The sequence below is a fragment of the Urocitellus parryii genome, chromosome 10 (assembly GCF_045843805.1).
Source record: "Urocitellus parryii isolate mUroPar1 chromosome 10, mUroPar1.hap1, whole genome shotgun sequence".
NCBI lineage: Eukaryota > Metazoa > Chordata > Mammalia > Rodentia > Sciuridae > Urocitellus > Urocitellus parryii.
The window spans coordinates 75,440,896-75,467,883 of NC_135540.1; the positions used below are offsets into that span (position 1 = coordinate 75,440,896).

At 34.9% G+C, this 26,988-nt stretch overlaps 1 protein-coding gene across 6 annotated transcripts in view; it reads left to right on the forward strand.

Annotated features, from left to right (window-relative positions):
* The window catches only part of Arhgap24 (Rho GTPase activating protein 24), a 721,844-nt gene that overhangs the window by 589,259 nt on the left and 105,597 nt on the right, over positions 1–26,988 (forward strand). The window contains exon 1 of one of the 6 annotated variants that reach the window (XM_077803275.1): positions 1,820–1,973. The exons of the other annotated variants lie outside the window; for them this stretch is intronic. The gene's annotated coding sequence lies outside the window, so the exon portion shown is untranslated. Of the gene's footprint in view, positions 1–1,819; positions 1,974–26,988 lie in introns of those variants that run through there. 6 annotated transcript variants of the gene reach the window in all.

Consider the following 26,988-nt stretch of genomic DNA (forward strand, 5'->3'; position numbering starts at 1 on the left):
AGTCACTTTACCTATTCATCATATTTTGTGAGCAGATTGTTTATTAACATTGTAAATCTTTTTTTACTGATTTTTTTAATAAAATGCTTTTAGAGGAATGCATGATGTTGAAAATGGTTTTTCTCCAGTCCATTTTATCAGTATTTATTATGTAAGTGATCCCTCTATATTTCCTTAGTCCCTTAAAGGAATATATATATATATATATATATATATATATATATATATATATATATTATCACTCTGTGCATTTGTATGTGTGCAGACACACACACACACACACACACACACATTGAAACATACCACTCTCCTACTTCACTATGTTAGGTGATTTCTTTTCATAGATGGTAAAACCAAGACATAAAAAGGGAAAGTATTACCTTAGATCAGATACTATTTTAACAACATAGCAAGAATAAATATGCTAAAATTAAATAGAAAACATTTATTGCCACATTGTTCAGTTAGTTCTTGCTGGAGATTATATGTTCTCATTTCTTGTTTATTTAGTGAACTTTTATAAAATTTACTCATTAGTGATCATCCTTTTCTAAGAGAAGGTCTAACATGAGACTAAGACAGTAACAAAGTAAATGTTAGGCTGTATGAACTGCCCTGTGCACTTTTCCTTCATCAAAGCATAGGCTTTGAAGATATGAATCTTATCTTTCAACATTCCTTATTTCTATACTGGAATGTCTAGCCTGGATATCACCAGTTTTGCCCTGATGTCCAGCAGCATTGCTTTTTTGATTCCTACCTACCATTCTAGAAGAAATGAAGCAAGACAGACATGGTGAGTAATAGTTAGGTATATTGCCCATGTATGTACTTGAGAAAGAAAAGAAGTATGAATGGAGTTTTATGAAACATTTCTTCTTATTTCCACCCTCATCATCTCAGGCACCAAATAGTTTCCACAGTTTCTTTTTATCTTACTTTATTCTTCTTTTCCTGTCTATTTCTCTGACTAGTATTCTTAGCTCAAACATTTATCCATTTATATAACAATTCCTGAAGTGATATCCTGAAATTGCCCCACATCAGTCTAAGGTTTCCCCTACCTGCAAACACTATGCATGTACAGTCACAGTTGTGTTAAAAACAGTTCTTTTAAATAATACTTACCACCCCATGTCTCTACCCATTTATCCTTGATGGCTCCCTAATTTGGAACCCACCCCCAAATCAGGAGTTTCAATTTAAAGCTTCTTTCAATTTAGTCCTTACTCATTTCTCCAACATTTTTTTTTCTTTCATTCATCTCTACAAGAAATCTGTGTGGAGAGGCTGAGGTAGGAGGATCATGAGTTCAAAGCTGGCTTCAGCGACTCAGTGAGACCCTGTCTCTAAACAAAATACAAATTAGAGCTGGAGAAAAAGAAGGAGGAGGAGCAGCAGGAGGAGGAGGAGGAGGAGGAAAAAGAAAGAAAGAAAGAAATCTATATTGTGGTTCAGCTTTATTGGTCCACAAAGAGGTTGATTTCTAATTTGAAGTACTTGATGCCGTCCTCCTCTTCTTTAATTCTAATCTTTCTTGAATAGCCAACTAGAGTTTTAGCTTTTCCATCAAGGTTCACCTCCTTTTCTGATTCCTGCCCAGGTTCTTCCCTTGATATGCAGATTCAGAGAGCCAACTCTCCTCCACATGCATCTCAAACTTAACTTTCCAAAAATGCAACTCTTTGTGCATTCCCTCTCTTCTATCAATTCCTTTTGCTTCATTTTCTGTCTTTTTAATGCAAATAAACAAACATAAATCAGAGCATGTCCCTCCCCTGCTTGGAACTTTCCACAGATTCTGTGATGAGAAGACATAGAATGACAACTCTGACTCCAGCTTCATCTTGGGCCAACCTCCCCGTGACACATTATGTTCTGACGACATTGGCTTTCTGGTGATCCTGAGACTACACAACCTCCAGGATTCAAATTTACGGCCCTATACTCACAACCACTCCATCTCCTCACAGGTCTATCTTTCTTGTTTGGTGATGCTTGGTCTCATCTTAAACCTTATTAACCATTCTAAATATCAAGACAACCATTCTATTTTTCTACCACAGAATTCTGTTTATTTTCTTCATAACATTTACCACAATTTCTAATTATTTGGCCATTTATTTATTTGCTTAGTGTGTAGCCTTTAAAAAAACCTTCTGTCACACTGGACTGTAGGTTCAGTGAAATCAAAGATGAACTCTGCTTGTTTATCTGTCTTTCTAGAACTTAGCATCATGTCTGTCAATAATAGCTACTTAGTGAGAGTTAATCAAATAAATAAAAAATAATTTGGGGCACAGATTACCTATCCACTCTTTAGAACTATGATTAGTCATTGTTGTGAGTTTGTATTTTTTCCTGCCTAGAAAAGTACCCTTCATATACTTGGACTTCAGTAATATTCTTTCATTGTTAGTGTGAATGAAATAATAAACTTGAACTATCAAATTGAGTGTGGGAGATGAGCTTGGGAGAAAGGGGGCATATTTATTAGGAAATAGCTTATTATTCCTTAAATACAAATCTGAATGGTGGTCAGGAAATTTGAATAAGATTTTAGTAAAGCCTGCCAAAGAAAACAGTACAGTCATGTAAGAGGATTAAATTAACCATGTAAAATTTGGTACAGATTTATCTGGAATTTGATATATTCTAGGAAACTCAGAATTACTCTCCTCTGGCTTGGCAGAGATACCTATACAAAGACCTTCAGGCAAGACTTATGATGGACAGGCAATTATCTGACTCTGAAGGAAAATAAGATCTCTTTGTTGAACAGGTATAGAATGTATCCTTGGGGAGGAGCCAAGGTAGGAAAAGTAAATGAGAGGATGAGGACTAAAGAATCTTTCAGAGGTGTCTCTCAGAGCTGACCTCGTTTGCAATAAATAAGAGCAGCATGAAGGATCCAGAAATACAGAACCCCTAGGGAAGGGGAATTTATGTAATTTTTTTTATTTTTTCTGTTTTGTGTTAGAGAAATAGAGAAGCTCCGACCCAGGGTTTCCATTAAAATGTTTTAAAAATAAATATAGTAACATCTTGAGAAGTGAATACATTTGAAATGAGGAAACTCTGTTGCTTTGAGAGAATAAGTTCCATGTATCCTGTCCTCTCCTTTTTTCAAGTGGTGCTTTGACCCTGTGAGCAAATGGCCCTAATTACCAACAAGCATCATTTAAAAGGCCCTTGCTGGTTTCCTATGGCTGGATGTAGAAATGATTTGATGGAGTTGGCTGGTCCTTCCCATTTTCTCCTGGCTTTCTTACTGGAATACATTTCAGAAAAATGCTTATTTACTGTATCTGTTTGCAATATTACTCTACTTTATTTTATGAATAAAAGCTTTTTAAGCTAATCCTTGATTTTCTAGGTTAATGGTTATTACAGCAAAATTAATTCCTGTGTTTGGCCATGAGGTTAAATCAATTGTTCACTTTTAATTAATCACAAATTATAATTAGGAAATATTATAATGTATTTATTTTGGGGGATTAATTATGCAACTTACTTTAGAAATAAACCTGGGATGTTGAAATCAAGGTGTATAAAATATAAGGCATTATTCTATTAAATTAGGGATTATTTATATTAAAAAGATTTCCTTTTGGATTCTTTTGTAGAAAGCATCTGTAATATATTCAAAATGTAACTGAATACTAAAATTTTAGCTAAAATATTTATACTTTTGTTAACCCATGATTTTTTATCTACATATTTGTAAAGATTTTAGACATTTTATGCTGAGTCACACAGCAATGAAAAGAAAAATGCAACAAACATTAGTTAAAATGAGAGGAGAAATGCATTGATTTTCTGGAAACATCTGTTTGGCAAAATGTGCCTACTGTCTTCTAATTATAATGTCTTTTATCATCCATTGTGTCTGTGGTCTTCACAACAATGCTTTATTGGCTTTATTTGCAGTTCATTTTACATTAATCATATGTAATATTAACTTCAATGAATATATACATGACATTACATTTAAGGTATTCTAGTGGAGTCAGAAAAAGTAATAGAGGCACATAGCTATGAATCATTTATTTAAACTCCTTCTCCTCAATGACAGAACCAAAACTAAATCTTCAGAAACCTGGAATATCTTCTCATGACTCAGAATTTCTTTGCCAAACAACAGCATATGCCTGGAGACTTCTGACATCATTATTATTATTATTATTATTATTACTATTATTATTATTATTGGCTTAAAGGCTATGACACTGCTTTGCCTTACTCTGTCAATGAGCAAAGGCTCTACCTGTATTTTTTACTTTTCTGTATGTTGTTTTCCACAACAATAAACTCACTCTGATTCTTACACATTTAGAAAGATTCCATTGTCAAACCTTTTGCCACTGATTTTAAAGTCTGTTTTCCAGAGAATCAGTGATTCCCATATTTCTGTTGTTGCTGTGCTCAGAGGACATTTGATGTTTGCTGAACTGTTCTGTTTGCCTTTCCTGATGGGCTGTCCACCACTCCCATTCTGCCCTTTGCTCCTGGAGGCAGATTTGTGAGGCCCATTCCCACACCTCCCTGGCTCCATGCCTTTTGGTGGAGTTGGACATGGGGAACCTAATCCAGGAATTGGACAGAAGGAAGAATAAAATGGTCCCATGCTTCCCTCCCCACCCCATTCCCTTTCTGTAGTTGGAGGGAGGAGTAGATCACCTCTGGCTTCAGCCTACAGCCCTGCAGTGGGGAGACTGGGGTAATGCATTTGTGGTTTCCTTACCACCTGCCCATGCCTTTGTGAATAGTCTTTTTTTCAAACCTTCCATGGATTATCATGGATTACTTGGCATGGGCTATTTCCTGCTGGCACTCTGATAAACATAGCATCTGAGTAGTCTATATATACATTTTAGTAGAAAAAATGTCTTCAAAGCACTTGACTCTGGAGGACTAATCAGGAGGATTAAATGAAATACTTTATATAATGCAACAGGCGCTTAGTAATAATTTTCATTACTTTTAAAAAATAATGCTAATGGAAGAACCCTATATTCTTCTAAAATGTAATTTCTATTTAAATATTGGTCAATCCAGTGTGAATGGGGTCACATGAATTCTATTGCATGTATGCTTGATGTTAGAATTAAGAGAATGTCAGACTTGTACATTGTCAGAATGTTCATTACCAAAATAACTAATGTTAAAAATATTCTGCTTTCTAGCTGGCTAGAAAGAGCTATAGGTGGTCTGGAAACAGGCAATAATAAATATAGGATTTTTCTTTTGCCTCTTTTATTTATTTGGGAAATCCTCTTTTCCTGAAAGTAGAATAGATCATTTTATCTTGCTCAATAAATTAGTCATTTTTTTTAAGGAGAAGAAATGGAAATATAATTGTGCCTCGAAATTTCATCTTTCCTTATTTAGAATCCTATTTTTATACTCAGTTCTTAATCCTCAGTGCTATTATCAGGCAGTAATGATCTAGATGATTTAAAAGTCCTCTATTTAGTTCCTTTAGAGAGAGAGAAGTGTGTGTGTGTGTGTGTGTGTGTGTGTGTGTGTGTGTGTGTGTCTGATAGTATGATATGTAGCAGAGAAAGATGATTTCTTCTCAGAGGTTTGACGCGGAAGTGTACAGCATGGCATGGGCATGGAAATGCTAAGAAAATTCCTAAGGATGAGAAGAAGTTGTTTTTTTCTATTGTGAAATTTTTGAATTTATGCTGTCCTTATACTTGGAAAGCCTGAACTGTAGAATATCTATATTTCCTCCATTGACTGAGGAAAAAAAGAAAACAGGGATTAATTAATCATACTATGAAACTGGATTATTAAAAGAGGGAAAAGGAGTGAGTTGTGGGAGAAAGATATGAGTTGTGCAGAGGTTACACCTAAGAAAGACAGTGGAACATTCTAAATAACTTTTGGTGTAGTCTTCCAGGCACCTAGCTCCCAGATCTTTGTTTCTAATAGCATTGTCCAATTAAAGGTACCAGATCTCCTTAAATGTCAGATTCTGGGATTAAAGCAGGAAACACACATAATGAACCTGGAACACTTTCTAGTGCCAGTAGTTAAGAAAGTGCTATTAACCCATATGCACACACATGTGCACACACATGATGAAAGAGTCAATTGAAACAGTTCATAATATGAAAGTAGAACAATTAGAGCAACAATAAGAGCTTAGGGATATACTATTATTTATAAAATCTCTATGGGCTATAACTGATATAAATGATTGTAGAAAGAGAGAGAGAGAGAGAGAGAGAGAGAGAGAGAGAGAGAGAGAGAGAGAAAGAAAAAAAGAATAAACAAATCTCGATAGAATTCCAAATAATTCATGTAGATACTATACCACAAGCAAATGCAGAACAACTCCCCATTTCTTAAGTATGGGCTGTGAGTAGTTACTTCTTTATAAAAAGTATTGAAGGAAAGGCAGAAAAGTAACTTTAAAAGGGAGATAACCTGACAAATACTACCTCAATCAAGTGACTGAATTTGACATCACAGTGACAGGTCAGGTTAGAATACACTCTTGATGTGATCTGATGTGGAGGGCACTTCACCTCTGTGGGCTTCCTCCCTAGATTCATAATTCCATTCTATTCATTAGATGAGTATCAGACAAATTCTAATTGAGGGGCATACACCTCAAAACCAGAGGAAGTCAGAGAAACTGTCACACTCAGGAGGAGCCAAAGAAGACACAATGACTAAATGCAATGTGGTATGCTTGGTTGAAGCCTGAAACAGAAAAGGATTTGGTAAAAACTAATTAGAATAATGTACGGATCTCAGTTGCTAGTAATGTACTAATGTTGATTCATTTATTACAACAAATGTACCATACTGCCCTAATATCCTTGTAAGATATTAATAATGCGGGAGTAAGTTATTATATAGGATACTATAACTTTGTACTATTTTTGCAATTTTTCTGTAAATCTAAAATCATGTATATTTTTTCCAAAAAATCAACCATAACTTTGTCACTTTAAGAGAGATGACAACTTCTCATTTCTGTTCATTTTCTGAATTCTGCCAGGGTAACTTTTCTAAGTACAAGTATGGAAAAAAAAAAAAAACTCTTGTTTCAATACTAACTGGCATAGTACCTACTGCCTATGGATGATTCTTTGCCAATCTAATTGGCCTCTACTGATGTCTTCCTTCCCTCAAGTCTATCAGTCCTGCACCTGTCAACAAATAAGTAAGCACTTGACCACATTGCTCAAAATAATAGGGGTTTCAATTTCTAACCTAACGAGAAGCCCAGGGGTAGATTCATAGTGCCTTGGTGGCTCCTGATGTTCAGGTTGCTGCCTCCAAGATGCTCCAGGGTTTTTTTCCAAACTAAAGCACAAAAGCTGCTGCAGCTTCAAAGTCAGGAAAGAGGACAAAAGGCAGTAGCAGCTCCATCTTTCCTCTTTTTACTATACTGCTTGCCCCCGTGTAGCTGTCTGCCTGTGTCTGATTGCCCAAAGCCCTATTACTTGGCAGTAAAGAGGGCCTACTCTGCAGTCTTCAGAAACGCTAAGCAAAGAAGTGAGGGTTGAGTATGATGGTTGATACATCCAGCCCTCAGTGTTTGTCACTCAGAATGCTGAGAATGTCATGTGACTATACTATTTCTATCATTCTCTGTAAGCATTCTGATTTTTCAGGACTTGGATTAGCTCTGACTCCCAGGCATTGTTACCAGATGATGCTTCCAGCTGTTTTTGCCCTGCATCTTCTATGATTATCTAAATCTCTCTAAATGACTATAGCCCTGTTCTAAGGGTGCAGAGTTTTGGAGAATCATAAAACTAAGAAACTTTCACTGAAACTTTCAGTAAAAAAAATCACTGATTTGATACCAATCTGAGGAACAGAAAAAGGGAACACGTTTTTAATACTCACTTTGAGAAAAGGAAAAGATTTTATTATTCCATTAATTTCCATAATCATTTTATATCTCTTTTATAGAGTAGTAGAAGCATCTTATTAAAGGTGCTAATTATATTGGATTTGTGAAAAATATGTTTTCTGGAGGTGAAGTTGAGGCATATACAAAACAGTCAGAAAAATTGTACTAAGAATTCAGAGTAGGGTATTTGTAATTGGAATTATTCAGAAGAGGCCTATAGGTCAGTAATTTTAGCTATGATTATCATTAACAGTAATGTCAGTAGTACTGTAGAGCAACAGAATTTCTCTTACCCCTTATCAATGTCATAATATATATATATATATATATATATATATATATATATATATATATATATAATTTTTTTTCTTCTCTTTCTCTAACCTTTAATGTTGCCAGCCAATTTTATCTAGAAATAAGAAACCACTTCCTGTCTGTGTTGTTTGTGCTTTTTATGTGATATTTTTATTTAAGTAGTAAACTTAAATGCATTAGGTGGAGCTATAGAGTAGACTGACCTCCATTGCTGATTTTGTTTCCAGGAAACAGTGCAAGCTTGGTATACTCTGCTGACCTTTCATAATGTGTCCATGAGAGCTCTGATTGGTGTATCTGGCTGTGCATGGCAATTTATTTTCACATTGCCTCAATGCTTCTGGGTTGACCTTTTTAGGACTTAATTCTACTGATTAGTGGAGGCTTTGTCTACTCACTTATTTGGGGATGATATGAACATGTGGGTTCTTGGAGACTGTAGATGTTTTGTCCATGGGGACCCATGTCTATATGCCTTACCTAGCATTTGGAGCACATTAAAAACCCACTTATGCTGTAGAATAATATTTACTCATCATATAGTAATATATAATCATTTAAGAATGATTTGGGCTGCTTTCCTTTGATATTAGATGTAAACAGAGGTAAAATGTTTCAGACACCTCAGGAGGGTAATTTGGGGTAAGCCAGGAAGGAATAGTAGACCTTTGTCTTAAAGGGAGCAGTGTTCTCTCCTTTATTCTTTACTGTTTCATGAGTTTTCTTGAAGTTTCCTTGTACTGAATAGTGCCTTCTAAATGGCACAATTGTATTTCTGTTTGCTGACCAGGGTAACGTTGAAATAAGAGGAGGAATTATCAAGCAAATGTGAGATTAGAATTATTCCCGCTTATTTGCTCCTTTGAATAACAATTTCTTAGATAATTCCTGGTTGGAAGAAAGGGCATTGATTTTCTGATCTATTGTAATGAATGTGCATAAATCTGTTACACATTCTTAGGGTTTTTATCCCCATAAATGTTTCATATTACTTTGTAGCAGTCCAGGTTTTGAGGGACCTAAAGCACATATAATCTAGGAGTTTTATTTTGAAGAAAGTACAAAATTATGAATAAAATATTGACTGCTACTTTGGAATTAAAAAGTACTTCATGAGAAATTAAAACGGGGGTCAGGGGTATATCTCAGTTGGTAGAGTGCTTTCCTAGCAAGCAGAAGACCCTGGGTTCAATCCTCAGCACCACCAAAAGAAAAAAAAAGGGAAAAGAAAAGAAGTTAAAATGTATGAAAGAGCAAATACATACAAACATTAAAAATTTGGAAAATATTGTTTATAAAACACCCAATGCACCTTTTTTCTGATCTTAATGGACTCTTTGATCACTTTTTGTTGACCATTTTGTGATACCACTTTCTACAAAGAGAATAAAAAGATCATTCAGCCTTTTCTCAAATTGTACACACATATTCCATTCAACCTAAGCTGAATGTGTCCTCCATACAACTTCCTCTTAGCTGAAAACCAAAATGTCAATGCTCACTTCAGCTTTACCAAGGGAAAGCAAGAAGGTCAGTAAATTAGAATAGAAGGAAGACATTCATCAGACTGTGGCGAAAATATGTTACCCTGTGAGCACATTGATAAAGCCTCTTCAGGGCCTTGGAAGAACCAGACCATTGAAGGGCCTTGAAACTTAGGCTTCATTTATTTCACTATTAACTCCCCTTTGAGTGACAAAGTAAAGATGGACCACTGACCTTTCTTCTCGCCAACAAGGAAAAATATTATAGCACCCTAGATTTTCCTTTCCCGAACACTCTTTGTTATTGACACACTAAGATAAGGATAAGAGAATATTGTTTTCATTAAAAAAAAACAATACCTATAGCCAATATTTTAAGTTTATTGCTCTTTAAACTAGACATTTAACCTAAGTCTTCTGTGCACTACATATTGTCTAAGTTACTAATATACCCACATGAAAAACTGTGAAAATTATTATGAATTATTTACTCACAAACTTCAAATAGATTGAATGAATTGTTTTTATCTAACAAGTTATATTTTGATTACAGACTAGTGACCTTGTACATAATGAAACTTTATCTTTCATAAGTGCACTTTCATTTCATGTCTCAGATTCTACATTAGAGACAGAATCAATCAGCACTATAATCTATTTTAAGTCTTTTTTTTTTTTTAGTTGTAGATGGACACAACACACATTTTGTTTTATTTGTTTTTTTATGTTGCTGAGGACCAAACGCAGTGCCTCATCACTGAGCTATGGCTCAGTCCTTGAGTCTTAAACAATATTGTAAACAAACTAAAATGAATTTACTGGAACTCAACCATAAAGAAAGTAGCAAATTATTAATAACTGGTTTGTCTTTCCTGGTAAGAAGTCATGGTTATGATATTACTGACATGCTGAACTTTGGAGAATCTTGTGACGTCTATGTTGTGCAAAAAAAAAAGGTCTTTGGTTGTAGCTGCCCTCTAAAGAGATTCTCTTCCTTACTGGAACCATAAATCAGCCCATAAAATGGACTCCGAAATCATAATACATTTCAAATTCTGGCCCAACTAGTAGCTAGCCCAACTAGTAGCTAGTCCATTTTGGGTGAAGAACTCAATCTGAACTTCAGTTTTCTCTCTGTAAGTGGGAACGAGTAATTGAGATTACTAATGTACCTGATCTCCTTCTGACCATTCTGGACATCTGAAAAAAAAATATTCATTTCTTTTTTTCTTTTCTTGCTTTTCTCCCTTATTTCTTTCCAAATGAGCATGCATCTTCAATCATAAGTTGCTTAATTCATTCGGCAAATGCCTTGGGGATCATTTACTATGTACTAGAACTTTTGCCCTGTGGGAAGGACCAACGAAACTGAATGAGCCATGGTGCCCTATTCCAGCAGCTCTTACTGGTGTGGAGGCCAGAAAAAAGCAAAAAGCTAACTAGAGTTAAACATGATCAATGCTGCCACGGAGTGTTCAGAATGTTCGGCATGAGCGGCCCCATTCTTGTCTGCTGCATGACCGAGGTCTGTCTTGCTTTTCTATCCAAGTGTCTCGTTTCAGAAGACATCATTTCATGCGTTTCTATTTCTGTATAACCATCTTGTGTTCTGTTACCTGACCTGGTGAGAGTTCCCTGCTTCATTCTCCACACTCAAGTTCTGTCTGCATTTACTGCCTCCTCTCCATGCAGAGTAATATAGATCAGTGGCCTCACAACACTTTCAATTTTTCTCCCTTTTGATGAATTAATAGGTTAACTGTGCAGTCAAATGTATATATCATTACTTTCTTGTATGTTTTATTAATCTATTTTTGTTATAAAACATGCAGAAAATTAATTTTTAGAATGGGGTGATTAAATTAGGCACTTCTACTAATACATTATATATAAAGTTTGCTGAAAAACACTGTATTTGGAAAAATTGCTTAATAAAAATATTGGGACTTAGGCTGGGGTTGTAACTCAGTGATAGAGTGCTTGCCTAGCATGTGTGAGGCACTGGGTTCAATCCTCAGCACAATAAATAAATAAATAAGTATTGTGTCCATCTACAACAACAAAACAAAACATTAAAAATAGTACTTAATTTTCCCACAGAATTAATAAGAAAGCTGGAGCAATTTGAAAAAGAACACAAATAAGAATTAAAACAATCCACACACGTATTAGCACAGGTAATACATTGCACCCCCTTGATGGACTTAGCCCTCTGTGGAGACAATCTAAATGTGATGGAGCACATGTAACATAGTGATACTGATCATCCACCCTCATTTAGGGCCACCTACTTAGTACCCTGTCTGACCACTTCATGCTAAACTTGATTTATGGAAATTCTGGCACTATTTAAGAAAATAGCTATGTGTTTATAGATGGTATAACATTGTTCATTGGATCTTTCTTTTTATTTATTTCAAGAAAATTGATTGAGGTGGACCTGTTTTTGAAACTGAGTACTTTGTAGTACTCAAAGTACTTTGTAAATTACTACATTATTATTAGATTCAATTTTCCGAGGCATCTCCAGTTATGGATGTTATCTTTCTATTTTAGTCTTATGTCTTTCTATGTATCCATCTGTCTGGCTATCCATCTTCCAGCTCTTTGTTTACTTATGATTGTGCTGCAAAATGGGTTAGCTCTTTAAAGTATTTTTCACTATTTTGTAGTCTTTTAGCTTATGGTAGTTTTTATTGTTTTTTTAAATTTAGATACAACATCAGCTTTGGGTCTGGGAATGTAGCTCTGTGGTCTCAGTGGTAGAGTCCTTACCTAGCATGTTTTCCCCCCTCTCTCTCTCTCTCTCTCTCTCTCTCTCTCTCTCTCTCTCTCTCTCACACACACACACACACACACACACACCATCAACTTTCATTCCCATTTTGTATTTTTTATTTTAGTCAGGATAATGCAGAAAAAACAAAAACGAGTAATAGGTATTGTTATTAATTTTGAAGCAAAATATTGAAATAAAAAAACTTAGGCTTTTATCTGAAATACAATGAAATCAAGTAAGGACAATTTTTTTAAAAAGTTTTGTTTTTAATAAAGACCCATGCTATGCCAGGTCAGTTATGCACACCTGTAATCACAGAGACTCAGGAGGCCGAGGCAAGAGGATTAAAAGTTCAAGAACAGCCTTGATAAATTAGCAAGACCCACTTTCAAAGTGAAATTTAAAAAAAAAAAAAAGTGCTGTGGATGTAGTTTAGTGGTAGAGTGCCCAAGCTTCAATCCCCAAAGCCTAAAATAATAATAAAACAAACTAAAGGCCTGTGTTATTGTAAATGTAAAAGAAAATTTATTAAACTTGTTTAATGAATATGAAGTTTAATTCAGGTAAATTTTCACTACTAAGAGAAAAGTTTGAGTTCATGATTGTAAGGATTATTCATTTCAGGAATTGATAATTACATTGTTAAATATCAACTTAATGCACACCTGAAGATTTTATATTATTAATTGTAGTTAAAAAGGATTTAAGGGCTAGGTGCAGTGGCACATGCCTATAATCCCAGTGATTTGGGAGGCTGAGTCAAGAGAATCACTAGTTCAAAGCCAGCCTCAGGTGAGGTACTGAGCAACATGGTGAAACCCTATCTCTAAATAAAATACAAAATAGTAGGGTTGGGGATGTGGCTCAGTGGTTGAGTGCCCTTGTATTTAAAAAAAAAAAAAAGGATTTAAGGAATAACCATATTTCTTGTGACTATGTAAAATGGAAAATGGAACACATTTATAATGAAGGAAAAATATCTGTATCTCTATAATATCTAGGAGAATTATCATGACATCTAATAAGTCTGTTATTTCAACTGCTCGTACTCAAAGAAGTTCATTTTATTCCTTTTAATTTTCAATTATGTATTAGAGAGAGAGAGAGAGAGACTTTTGTATGTGTATTTTTGATGCTTTTAAGGGACAAACTTAAATCATTCTTAGTTGAAAGGGGAGTATAATTTGCAATAGATTGGGTGCATATTCCTTTTAAAAAGACTCCAGAAGGAGAAGAAAAATTCTTTTTTTTAAAGAGAGAGAGAGAGAGAGAGAGAGAGAGAGAGAGAGAGAGAGAGAATTTTAATATTTATTTTTTAGTTTTTGGCAGACACAACATCTTTGTATGTGATGCTGAGGATCGAACCCAGGCCGCACGCATGCCAGGCGAGCACACTACCGCTTGAGCCACATCCCCAGGCCCGAAAAATTCTTTTTTTTAAAGAGAACTTTTTTTATTCTAGTTTGTTATATAAGACAGCAGAATGGATTACAATTTATATTATACATATAGAGCACAATTTTTCATATCTCTGGTTGGACACAAAGTAGAATAACACCATTGTGTCTTCATACATGTACTTAGGGTAATGATGTCCATCTCATTCCACCGTTTTTCCTACCCCCATGCCCCCTCCCTTCCTTTCCCCATTTTTTGCTCTATCTAGAGTTCATCTAGTTCACCCATGCTCCCTGGGTCCAACCCCATTATGAATCAGAGAAAACATTTGGCATTTGGTTTTTGGGGATTAGTTAACTTCACTTAGCATTATATTCTCTAACTCTATTTACCTGAAAATGCCACAATTTTATTCTCTTTTAGTGCTGAACAGTATTCCATTGTGTATATATACCATATTTTCGTTATCCATTCATCAACCGAAGGGCATCTAGGTTGGTTCCACAATTTAGCTATTTTGAATTGTGTTGTTTTAAACATTGATGTGGCTGTGTCCCTGTAGTATGCTATTTTTAAGTCCTTTGGTTATAGATTGAGGAGTGAGATAGCTGGGTCAAATGGTGGTTCCATTCCAAGTTTTCCAAAGAATCTCCACACTGCTTTCCATATTGCCTGCACCATTTTGCAGTCCCACCAGCAATGTATGAGTGTGCCTTTGTCCCCACATCCTCGCCAACACTTATTGTTGTCGTGTCTTTATAGCTGCCATTCTGACTGGAGTGAAATGAGAGTACTTTTGATCTGCATTTCTCTAATAGCTAGAGATGTTGAACATTTTTTCATATGTTTGTTGATTGATTGTATATCATCTTCTGAGAGTGTTCAGTTCTTTGGCCCATTTATTGATTGGGTTATATGGTTTTCTGGTGTTAAAACTTTAGAGTTCTTTATATATACTAGAGATTAGTGCTCTATCTGATGTGCATGTGGTAAAAGTTTGCTCCCAAAATGTAGGCTCTCTATTTACCTCACTGATGGTTTCTTTTGCTGAGAAGAAGCTTTTTTAGTTTGAATCCATCCCACTTATTGATTCTTGATTTTAATTCTTGTGCTATAGCAGTCTTATTAAGGAAGTAGGGGCCTAATCTGACATGATGGAGATTGGGGCCTACTTTGTCTTCTATTAGGCACAGTGTGACCTTGATCCACTTTGAGTTGAGTTTTGTGCATGGTGAGAGATAGGGGCTTAATTTCATTTTGTCACATATGGATTTCTAGTTTTCCCAGCACCCTTTGTTAAAGAGGCTATGTTTTCTCTGATCTGTGTTTTTGGCACCTTTGTCTAATATAAGATAACTATAGTTATGTGGGCTAGTCTCTGTGTCCTCTATTCTGTACCATTGGTCTACAAGTATGTTTTGAGGCCAATATCATGCTGTTTTTGTTACTATTGTTCTGTAGTATAGTTTAAGGTCTGGTATATTGATGCCACCTACTTCACTCTTCCTGCTAAGGATTGGTTTAGCTACTCTCAGTCTCTTATTTTTCCAGATGAATTTCGTGACTTCTTTTTCTATTTATATGAGGAATGTCATTGGGATTCTGATTGGAATTGCATTAAATCTGTATAGGGCTTTTGGTAGTATGGTCATTTTAACAATATTAATTCTGCCTATCCAAGAACAAGGTGGATCTTTCCATCTTCTAAGGTCTTCTTTATTTCTTTCTTTAGTATTCTTTAGTATTTTCATTGTAGAGGTCTTTCATGTCTTTCAGTAATTTGATTCCCAAGTTTTTTTTTTTTTGAAGCTATTGTAAATGGGGTAGTTTTCCTTGTTTCCCTTTCAAAGGATTTGTCACTGATATACAGAAATACCTTTGACTTATGAATGTTGATTTTATATCCTGCTATTTTGCTGAATTCATTTATTGGTTCTAGAAATTTTCTGGTGGAATTTTTTGGGTCTTCTAGGTATAGAATCATATCATTGGCAAATAGTGTTAATTTGAGTTCTTCTTTTCCTATGTGTATTCCTTTAATTTCTTTTGTCTGTCTAATTGCTCTGGCCAGTGTTTCAAGAACTATGTTAAGTGGAAGTGGTGAAAAAGGGCATCTCTGTCTTGTTCCAGTTTTTAGAGGGAATGCCTTCAATTTTTCTCCACTTAGAATGATGTTGGCCTGGGGTTTAGCATAGATAGCTTTTGTGATGTTGAGATATGTTCCTGTTATCCCTAGTTTTTCTAGCGTTTTGAAGATGAAGGGGTGCTGTATTTTGTCAAATACTTTTTCTGCATCTATTGAAATGATCATATGATTCTTATCTTTAAGTCTATTGATGTGATTAATTACATTTATTGATTTCCATATCTTTATGTCTATTGATGTGATGAATTACATTTATTGATTTCCATATATTAAACCAACCTTACATCCCTGGGATGAACCCCACTTGATCATTGTGAACTATCTTTTTGATATGTTTTTGTATTAGGTTAGCCAAAATTTTATCAAGAATTTTCACATCTATTTTCATTAGAGATACTGTCCTGAAGTTTTCTTTCTTTGATGTGTCTTTGCCTGCTTTTGGAATCAGGATAATACTGGCCTCATAGAATGAATTTGGAAGTGTTTCCTCTTTTTATATTTCATGAAATATTTTGAGAAGTATTGGTATTAGTTCTTCATTAAAGGTCTTGTAGAACTTAGCTGCATATCCATCCAGTCCTGGGCTATTCTTGGTTGGTAGGTTTCTGATGGCATCTTCTATTTCATCACTTGAAATTGATCTGTTAAAATTGTGTATATCATCCTGATTCAATTTGGGCAAATCATATGACTCTAGATATTTGTCAATGCCTGAGATATTTTCTATTTTATTAGAGTCCAAGTTTTCAAAATAATTGTTAATTATCTTCTGTATTGTCCGTTGTGATATTTCCCTTCTCATCAGGTATGTTAGTGATTAGAGTTTTCTTTCTCCTTCTCTTTGGTATCATAACTAAGCATTTGTCGATTTTATTCATTTTTTTCAAAGAACCAATTTTTTATTTTGTCAATTTTTTCAATTGTTTCTTTTGTTTCAATTTCATTGATTTCAGCTCTGATTTTAATTATTTCCTGTCTTCTAATTTGGTGTTGGTTTCTTCTTCCAGGGCTTTAAGATGTAATATTAGGTCATTTATTTGTTCACTTTTTCTTCTTTTAAGGAATAAACTCCATGCAATGAACTTTCCTCTTAGTAGTAACATTATAGTGTCCCAGAGATTTCAATATTTTGTATTTGTGTTCTCATTTACTTCTAAGAATTTTTTTAAAGAGAAAGAGAGATAATTTTTTAATATTTATTTTTCAGTTTTTCGGTGGACACAACATCTTTATTTTATTTTTATGTGGTGCTGAGGATCGAACCCAGTGCCCTGCATATGCCAGGCGAGTGTGTTACTGCTTGAGCCACATCCCCAGCCCCACTTCTAAGAATGTTTTAATCTTCTCCTTGATGTCTTTTGCAACCCATTGTTTATCCAGTAGCCTATTATTTAGTCTCCAGGTGTTGGAGTAGCTTTCATTTTTTATTTTATCATTGCTTTCTAGTTTCATTCCATTATGATCTGATAGATTATAATGGAATGCAGGGTAGTATCTCTACTTTTTTGTATTTGCTAAGAGTTGCTTTGTGGCATAATATATGGTCATTTTAGAGAAAGATCCATGTGCTGCTGAGAAGAATGTGTATTCACTCATTGTAGGATGAAATATTCTATATATGTCAGTTAAGTCTAAGTTATTAATTGCATTATTGAGTTCTATAGTTTCTTTGCTCAGCTTTTGTTTGAAAGATCTATTCAGTGGTGAAAGAAGTGTGTTAAAGTCACCTAGAATTATTGTGCTGTGGTCTATTTGACTCTTGAGCTTGAGAAGACTTTGTCTGATGAACATAGATGCTCCATTTGGGGGGGTATGGCTTGTTGGGGTATGGCTCCCTTGAGCAGTATGCAGTGTTCTTCTTTATCCCTGTTGATTAACTTTAGCTTGAAGTCTACTTTATTCAATATAAGGATAGAAACCCCTGCTTGCTTCCACAGTCCATGTGAGTGATATGATTTTTCCCAACCTTTTACCTTCAGTCTGTGGATGTCTTTTCTTATGGGATGAGTCTCTTGGAGGCAGCATATTGTTGTTGTTGTTGTTGTTGTTGTTGTTGTTTGCAATCCAATCTGCTAGTTTATGTTTTTTGACTGGTGAGTTTAGGCCATTAACATTCATGGTTATTATTGAGACATGATTTGTATTCCCAGCCATTTTTGTTTATTTTTGATATTTCACTTGGCTTGGTTTCTCCTTTATTAGTTTTCCCTCAATGTAATACCTCTCTCTGCTGATTTTCATAATTGTTTTTTCATTTCCTCTTCATGGAATATTTTGCTAAGGATGTTCTATAGTGTAGGCTTTCTAATTGTAAATTCTTTTAACTTTTGTTTATCATGGAAGGTTTTTATTTCATCATCAAATCTAAAGCTTAATTTTGTTGGATATAAGATTCTTGGTTGGAAATCTGCTGAGATACAAAATGGTCTTCTCTTATATATGATCTGATTCTTCTCTGTTACAGCCTTTTCTGTTTTAAATTTTTATTTGTTTTAATTAGTTATACATTACAGTAGAATGCACTTATATCCTTTGATATATCATACATAGATGGGATATAATTTCTCATTTTTCTGAGTATCCATATTGTAGAATCACATTGGTCATACAGTCACATACATACATAAAGTAATAATGTCTGTTTCATTCTACTATCTTTCCTATCCCCACATCCCTTGCCTTCCTCTCCTTTCACTTCTGCTACATAATATAAGGTAACACTATTCTTTTTTTTGCATTACAATTATTAATACACATGTATACCACAATTTTGTATCTCTGTTTGTATATAACATATGTTGACACCGAATTCAAGTCTTCATACATGTACTGTTGCAGCCTTTTAAGATTCTATCTTTATTTTGTATGCTAGGCATTTTCATTATAATGTGCCTTTGTATAAATTTGTTGTAATTTTGTACATTTGTTATCCTGTAAGCCTTTTATATTTGATTTTCCAATTCATTCTTCATGCTTGAGAAAGTTTTAAATTTTATCTCATTGAAGAGATTGCATATTACTTTGGTTTAAAACTCTGTACCTTCCTCTATCCCAGTAACTCTTATTTGGTCTTCTGATGCTATCCCATAATTCTTGGATGTTTTGTTCATGGTTTATTACTATTATTTTCCAGATTGTATACTTTGTCTTCATTATCTGACATTCTTTCTTCCAAGTGATCTAATCTGTTGGTGATGCTTTCTATTGAGTTTTTTATTTGATTTATTGTTTCTTCATTTCAAGGATTTCTGATTTTTTTTCAGAGTCTCTATCTCTTTCTTAATGTAGTATTTTCCTACCTGAATTTGCTCTCTTATCTCTGTTGGAGTGATCAATTTTTGCCTGTGTTTACTCATTTAGGTCATTCTTTAATTCACAGATCATTTTAATTATGAACATTCTGAGCTCCTTCTCTGATATTTTACGAACTTCACTGTCCGTGGGTTCTATTATTGTAGTATCCTGGTTTGTTTGGGGCACTTTCCTCCCTTGTTTATTTTTATTTTTTTTAATGTTGTCTATGTGTCTTCCTTTCTTGCAGTGTTGATCTGAGATATTACAGGTTCTACCCTATAATCTTGTAGTACCCATGCAGATTACCTGTACCTCAACTTGATGTTGGGCTTCCAGACCCTGCAGGTGTCTCTTGATGTGTGCTACTACAACTAAAGGTGGAGGCGGCAATAGCAGAGGTATCTCAAGGTAGCAGTGAAGGTGTCCCAAGAAAGATGTAATGTCTTTCACAGAGGAGGCTGAGAGGGTGGGCCTTACACTGTCTTTGGGCTGCCTGCTTCAAGATGCAGCTGTTTCTAGGCCCTGTCTGTTGTGGAAAGTTAGAGGCTACCGGGTGGGGAAGGTCATGATCATGCCTGCAGTGTCCCAAGATGGAAGTGGGTTCGGCCTGGGCTCCCAGATGTGGTGGGATCCTGGGCCTGGATCCCATGCAGGTCAAGAAAAATTCTTTATGATCCTTTTTCATAAATGTTGGTAATTAGTGCTCATTAGTACTTGAAAGTCAGTTTAGGCTTGAAAAATATTTTCAGCTAATCTTGAAGTGTCATTATCCTCTGTATGAATTAACAGTCTCTATGTTCACGGTTTTTTTTTTTTTTTTTGCGTCATATCTTAAAATAAGCAAGCCTTGCCATTTCAAGTGTTGCGTAATCCATTTGTTTCATTGTAAAAATCTAAAGTATTTGTTGTCACAAAGCAGCTTCCTATTCTTGAAGTTCTTCTACTTATGTCACTGAAGAGGTTAATAAAATAGCCATTTTAAAGTGTTTTCCCCTATCTCCAATATAACACTTCTCTCACAATGTGGCCATTTTCTTTACAACCTTGAATTTTTCTGCTTTGGCCAAGCTGTATGATTTAAAATGTCACAATTGTGAAAGCACTGAAGGAGCAGTGTAAAAATGTGGAATGCGAAATTGACATGGCAGTCAATCTCCACTGAGAAATGCTTCAGTGCCCGTTGAACTTCTCCACAAAAAATGGTTGCTGGAGAAGGGAGTTGGAATTTTATTTTGAGAAGCAATATTAAAAAATAAGTCTGGGGGCTGGGTTGTGACTCAGTGGTAGCATGCTTGCCAAGCATGTGTAGGGCACTGGGTTCGATTCTCAGCACTATATGCAAATAAATAAAATAAATGTCCATCAGCATCTAAAAAATACTTAGGAAAAAAAGAAAAAGAAATAAATATATATATTTTATAGGAGCATGTCTCTTAATGAGTAAAATATTTTATTTGTCTTTTTTTTGTATGAAATTTTAACATTCTGATCTTGTTTTATGTTTTTCCCCAAGACAATATAATCAGCAAAATTATACTCCATGAACATATGACTTTTATTGTGTGAATTTTGAAAATTATTCTTTGGAATTGTTTTTGCACAATATACAATAAGATATGATTTTTTTTCTAAAGAACATATTGCCTACTTTTATATATACCAGAGATTTACCAGGATCAACATCCAGCTACTGTTTATTTTTGTAAATACAACAAATGATATCAACCTGAAAAATGTTATTTTGTAAATCAAATTAAGGAAATTAATAATTAGTCCCAATATTAAAATAAAATGGAAATGTTCAACGGAACAATTATTTTGTCTCTCTTAAAGTTGCTAGTGTGATTCTTTAAATGAAATTATAATTTCCATCTTGTGTAATTTAATCATGAAAAATAAAGAATTAATATAAATAATGATACAGATAATATAAATACAAATAATTATAATTGTAATAGCAACTTAGAAATGACATAAAATAGCATCAGTGCTCATTTATTAACCAAAACCACCAAAAAAAACCGAATGATTAAATGACATGTTGGGGCAGTGGGTTTTATATTTTATGTGTAATTTTATAATAGTTAACCTTGCGATGATGTTTATCCATTAAGAAAAGGAAATAGCCAGGCATGGTGGCACATACCTGTAATCCCAGCAGCTCAGGAGACTAAGGCAGGAGAATTGCAAGTTCAAAGCCAGCCTCAGCAATGGTGAGGTGCTAAGCAACTCATCAAGTAACTGTCTCTAAACAAAATAAAATAAAATAGGGCTGAGGGTGTGACTCAGTGGTTGAGTGCCCCTGAGTTCAATCCATAGTACCAGCTCCCCCGCCCCCCGCCGCCCCCCGCAAAAAGAAATAGAGGAAGAATAAATTGTTCAGGGTTTTTTTTTAAATGTGCTTTAAGTTAAGGTCTATGGCAATTTTTCTTTCATCTCCTCAAATGTACATTATTTCACAAACAGATGGTGATTTCAAAGAATCATCAGTTTGGTTATATGTAAGTATGCAAGTCAGGGATGTTTATCATGCTTTCAAATCACATGGCAAGTATTTGCTATCTGGGAAAAGAACCCCACAGATCTGATGTCCTAGCGCCCTGGGGTTCTCTGCCTTCTGATTCCAGTTCTCAGCTGGAAGCTCTAACTTCTGGTTTGTGATGTAGATATTACAAATATGAATGAAAACTTGGCAACAGCCTCTTTGTTCCCTTTGATCTCTGCATGTCTTTGAATTCTACATGTTAGCTGGAGAAAGAGAAAATTAATTAATTAATGCTTGGAAAACAAATTAGTGACAGTGTTATGAATAAAATAAAGTGAACATTATTTGCAGGGAATAATAAGCATGGACAATGGCTCATCCAATGAGGTGATCTCCCATTCTTGTATATATTCCTTGAATATTGATCCCTTAGTAAAAGAAAATGCCCTAAGAAATATATTTTGTTGGAATTTGATGAGGAAATTAAAAATTAGGGAAGTCCATTTCGGGAACTGCATTTACAAAGTTCTTAACTCAAGAATTCTTTATGGATTGTCTTTCCAACACTGATTGGGTTAGCAGTGAAAAAGTCATAGGCTCTGGAGCTAGACAGATTTGGGTCCCAAATCTATGTTTACTAATTGTAAGGCATGTGAGTGGGGAAAAAAATTTAAGTTTTTCAATTCTCAGTTTCTACTTCTTTAAAAGATTCAGGGGCTGGCAACGTAGCCCAGTGGAAAAGTGCTTACACACAGGCTGTGGGTTGGATCCCCAACACTGCGAAAAATAAATAAATACATACATACAGTGTGTAAAAATTATCATTTTCATAGGTTACTGTGAGAACTAGAATATACAACATATGCAAGTTTTTAGATGCATAATCAATAGAAGTTTTCTCCCTTTTTTTTCACTCTACCTCTCTCTGTCCATTCTTAGACCCTCCTGAGAGTTAAGATGACATTGTTAGAAGTTAGGAGATCCTACAGCTCTGCTACTAACCTGTTGTGGGACCTTAGTCAGTTCATTGGGTTTTTTGTGCTCTCATTTCTGATCTGTGAAATGAGGAATATGAACACAATAATCTTTGTATTTCCTCTATATTTTATTCTACCTATCTATCTATCTATCTATCTATTCACTCAGTACTGGGGATTAAACCCAGGGCCTTATGCACATTAGGCAAGCACTCTACAACTCAGTTACCTACTCAGACCATTTATAAATTTTATTTTGCCAAAGCATCAAACTAAGTTGCCAAGGCTGGCCTTGAATTTGAGACCCTCCTATCTTAGCCTCCTAAGTAGCTGAGATTACATGAATGAGCCACTGTACCTGACTATTTATATTCTTAATATTGAAAGATTTGAGTAAAATAAACCAGAAAAGAGAAAGAAAGAAACCTTGAATAATTGAAACTTAAGAAACCTTGAATAAATGAAATTCAAGATTTTCATTGAATCAAAAAGTAAGCTTGTATATTTTATAGTTTTTTTTTTTTTTAAATAAAGGATTCATGGGCTGGGGCTATGGCTCAGTGGTAGCACACTTGTCTGGCATGTGTAAGACACTGGGTTTGATTCTCATAACTGCATATAAATAAATAAAATAAAGGTCTATCAATAACTAAAAAAAATTAAAAAAACAAAACGATTCACAACATAGTTTGAGCACCAATGATTTGCTAGACACTTTGTGACATGTTACAGCAAAACTAAATAAGATGAAGTTTTTAACTACATTAGGACTCAGTTGTTTGTTTGTTTCTTTGTTTTCCTAATACCTGGCAGTTTCTAGCAGACAAAATACATCAGGGAAGTGAGGACAGATCTGAGAGTTGGCATTAGGCCTGGCACAAGTGGAATCATAGAAGGGCCAGGAGGCAGACCCAGCTGACCACCAGTGTGGTGAGTCCCGTCACAGTGCAGTGTCCATGTAGCCAAGAAACTCAGGGAGCATTCAGTAAAGGTTTTCCAAGAGTTCTTCATAGATGTCTAGACTATGATAACAGAGAATATATCAATATCAATGTCAATGACAATGTTTGACTCCCCAAATCATTATGATTGACTGAGGTCCTGTAGTGAAATTAGAGTCTCTAACAAGATTAAGAGACTGAAGCAAGGTTTGCCCAGAACGGATTGGAGACGGGTATTGGGCAAGACACAACTCAGGACTGCCCACTACAAAATTTAGTACACTAGAGCTACAATCTGAAAAGGGATAAAGAATTTACTGGACTGACACAGACTAAAAGGAAAGATGTTGGGGAATTTAAATACTCCAAGGTCTGTCAAGAAAATCAGCAGGGATCATTTCAGGAAACAGAGTTTAAAGACAGGACAGGCTTACCATTGAGTAGGAGGACTAGGAGGAATCTTCATACAAATAATTTGGTAAGGCTCATTAGAAATTTGCCAGAAGAATTTCAAAAGATAGGACATAACTGGCAGAAAGGGTTTATGACCAGGGATAGGATTTTTTGGTTTTTAATTCTGGCTGCATTCTGGATCACCTGAATTGCAGTAAAACAAATTATGTTATGATGCCTCTTCTTTTTGGAGATTTCTGATACACAACTGAGGCTAAAAAGGCACTGTGATAGGGGCCTGTTCTAACTAGTGGGAAAGCCAGGAGGAAAACCTCAAAACAAAGGAGACTTATTAAGGACCAAAGAGTCATCTGGTTTGACTATTGGTAGAGTACCTATGCTCAGGCATTGCAGGGGGGCGGGGGGGAGGGGACTAACTAACACCTCATTAGACAAACAGAGAGGGCCCAGGAGGAAGCCTTGACAAACCAGGTAAGCAAAGAGAAGTGGAAAAAATAAAACAGTGTAGGAAGCCTAAGACCCAGGACCAAAGGTCGGGAGAGTTTCTGGAGAAATGGTAAGGTTACTTAGTGAAAAATTCAAACATAAATAGAAGATAGCAAAATGTAACACAACTGAGAAGTCATACAATCTTTATTTTTACCTGGCATTTTGATTTTACATTTTTAATTTAGTCTAGGCTGCTTGTTCCAGTTTCCTTGCATTAATCATTAATGTCTTTCATTCATGTTTAGTTAAAAACATCCTATATCTCAATTTCTTTATTTATGAAGTAGCAATTTAAACCAAAAAAAAAAAAAAAGCATGAGATTTAGAACAAGAGTGTGAAATCTCTATTTACAGCATCCATTCTCAGGAAAAGTAACAAATATTTAAATTTTGTTTGAGAACGTCGTTAATTTGTCATTGGTAATAAACACAAAGCTTTAGTGTCATTTCACTAATACTCTCAACTTCCCCCGGTCATTAGAGAAATGGCAATTCCAATTTTATTTTATTTTTCCAAGAAGTTTTTGCTCCAACTTTTTCAAACAAATTCCATTTGTTCTTAGAAGGCTCCAGTCCATTTAAACAAGAAGATGCTGGAAAGTTAATGAAGAAGAAAAAGGAAATTTAAAAATAAACAAATAAAACAAACTTGTTGCCTACTTTGACTTTAAAGACGACTGGGAGGATAGTAAAGCACTTCAAAGCCTGTCTTTTAATCTTCTCATTGTTGAGCCTTTTGTTGTGAGGGGACAAGGGGGGTGTGATTTTTATCCCAGTAATCAGTTTCTGTCAAGACTAGCTTTCTAAACATTTGTTAAGGGGGAGTTACAGGGGTATTATGTGTGGTCACTGGTCTCTCACCCTCTGCTGATAAAAGGAGATGAGTGTGAAGGCAGAAAGCCCCAGCCTGGGCTGGCTCTCCTCAGGACATCTAGGAGTTGACTCCACACTGGCAGCCTTTCCCACTTCCCATAAACACCTGTGATAAAGGAAGATTGAATCTGATGGTGGAATGTTTGACTTTCTTCTAGAAAATATGGAAGGTAGTAAAATCATCAAGATTTTTTTTTCTTATTCCAGAAATATTTGGAAGCTTTGTTGAAGAAATAGTGGGGTAAGAGTTGGGCACTTTGAGCATAGAGAGAAATTGTTGCATTAGCTAAATGTGTTATTATGAAGTCTTATTGCAGTCTATTATCTGCTGCATCAATAGATTATGTCTCTAATCTCTAGAATTTTCTGCTTTCTATACAGAAGTATGTAGTGAAAATGGTTTTGCAAGCTTTTTAATCGTGCAGATTCTGTATGTCTGTCAGGAAACAGAAACTCAAGAGTGACCTGACGTCATCATGTTGAAGCAAATAAGGGAAGAAAAAAAGGCTTGAGAGTATCTCTTCATTATTCAGATTTATTTGTTATTGGACAACACATTTTAGGAAGACATTTTAAGGTTTGGTGTCTTTTTAGCACATATTTGATTCATTATAACCCCTTTTGGGAGAGTTTAATGTTGGTTATGTGATCTTGAATACAGTGTTTTAAAGTTAAGTGCTGCACATCTCCCCCCAGAGTTTTATAATCTACATATACCACTTAATTTAGGGTTATATTTGCTTAAGAAATCTTGGTGTCTATTTACAGGTTTTCAATATAGCTATTTAGTTATATACTCATTTCTAATTGTGCTTTTGAAATAAGGATTATTTTTATAAATTCTAATATATAGTATATTTTCTAAACATGTAAAATCTATTAGCTCTTACATAGTTCAGAAATTTTATTAATTTTCCTAAAGAATACCATGATATATATTTTATAATACTCAAAATCATCTTTTTGGAATATTATTCAATGTCTCTGAAATTTAACAATTTGAAATATAGCAAGAGCATTGTTCAATCGTATCCTATATGACATTGATTATAAAATAATGGTCAATATCCTTTCTTTTATCTATTTATGTATTTTTTCACAATACCTTTATTTTTTTATTTTTATGTGGTGCTAAGGATTGAACCCATGCCCTAAACGTGCGAGGTGAGTGCTCTACCACTGAGCCACAACCCCAGCCCCCTATTTATGTACTTTTGAGTTATTTTTAGTATACTGAGGAAACAGTAGCTCTTCTTGAGGTTCCCTATGCTTCCAAATATTGATAATGTCTCATGTGAAGCCATGATAACACAGTTTGCTGTTATGGCTAGTAGGGTGGTCATTTCCCATAACAGCTGAGCTTTTAAATTTAATTACATAAAGCTAGTGGGAGAAGGAATAGATTATGTTGGTTGTTATTTTATTAATCATTTTCTTCCCTGAGAAAGCAAAATTCTGGAGTAGCTAATTGCTGCCCAGTATAAGAATTCCATTCAGATAAATACACTTGT